Source organism: Coturnix japonica, chromosome 5, assembly GCF_001577835.2.
Source record: "Coturnix japonica isolate 7356 chromosome 5, Coturnix japonica 2.1, whole genome shotgun sequence".
NCBI classification, from domain to species: Eukaryota; Metazoa; Chordata; class Aves; order Galliformes; family Phasianidae; genus Coturnix; species Coturnix japonica.
The window spans coordinates 9,611,152-9,612,505 of NC_029520.1; the positions used below are offsets into that span (position 1 = coordinate 9,611,152).

Here is a 1,354-nt window from a genome sequence, read left to right on the forward strand (position 1 = left end):
CAGCTCGACTTCGGTCAGCACGTCCACACCCAGGCCCACTCCCACCACCTCCCTACCACCTGAAACCTCGACAACGGAAGGTAATTGTCTGTCCATGCTGTCTGGTCTTCTGTTGCAGTTGGAGAGGTGAATGCCCATGATCTCCTGATCTTAGGCTTTGTGCATGGGCTGAGGGCAGCGACTGATTTCTGAATGTTCCTTAATGGAGCAGGAGCCTTAATGCAGTCCTCGATTTCTGTGTTGGAGGCGTGGGGAGTGCTTTTGTTCTGCGCAGGAAGTCCCTTGTTCCTTTCAACACAAGATTTTTTTGAAGTATATTCATTCAGAGCAACTGGTTGGCTTACTTTGGTTCTTTCTTATTACACTGTGGAGACACTGTCTCTCATTTGGAGAGAAGATTTCCCTTGTGAGTGTTTTGTGTGGAGGCATGTGCTCTTGCTTTTGTTCTTTTTGTTTCTGCTGCTGATTGGTTATGGGTTTTCAGACTTCTTATGTTTCTCTTGCATCATTAGTCCTGTATTCTCATGGTGCTGGCAGTGCTTCTAGGTTGGCTGTGTGTACGTTCACATCACACTGAAGGAGCAGAAGCATTTTTTTCCAAGGCATCCTGGTAAGGCATCCTGGTAAGGTATCCAGGAGCGTTTCTTATGTTGTTGTTGAGAACAGTTTTGAAGGAGCTTGGTTTCTGGCCTGTGGTGTGGGCAGCGGAGAAGTGTGGTAATTGATTTGGTGTTTAATGGCGTGGAAAGGAAAAATGTGGGCAAATGTTTTTCAAAATGAGGGAGTTATGGAGTTACGTTTGCCTAATTGTAGTGGTGCCCCAAATAAGATTTAAGGAATGGAGGTGAGGAGGCAATGGACCTTAACACTTCCTGCACAGGGAATGGTGGTCTCCTCATGGAATGTAGCGTGAGACCAGTAGAGAAAGAAGAATGAAGCCTAAGGATGAATGGAATGCATTCAGCTGGCTTATGGGCTGCTGAGTTTTTCTCTTCTGAGCATTTCTTTCCCAGTGCACGCAGTGGTTAGATGCAACATTGGTCATAGGTGTAGTATTTGCATCTGTTTGCCATGTGTATTTTTAGAATTGTAGTTGTGTAATTCATAAATGACTCAGTAGAGGAAGAGGGAATTGAAGAGGAAAAGCAGTATTTTTTCCTTCAGTGCCAAAAACCCGTGTTTTTTCTCAGGTTATTCTTGAGAAATTCCTACTATTCTCTTTCCTTCTCTCTGATTTCCCTGTGTTTCAGGTTGTTGATTTTGCTGAACTCAGTGGAGAAATAATGAAGGGAAGTGGAAATGCAATTTACCTGCTTTTAATGATGAAACCCTGTGTTTTCCCAGGTTCCACTTC

The 1,354-nt window shown here is 44.2% G+C and overlaps 1 protein-coding gene across 1 annotated transcript in view; it reads left to right on the plus strand.

Moving 5' to 3' along the window:
- Positions 1-1,354, plus strand: part of MUC2 (mucin 2, oligomeric mucus/gel-forming) — a 63,122-nt gene that overhangs the window by 41,260 nt on the left and 20,508 nt on the right.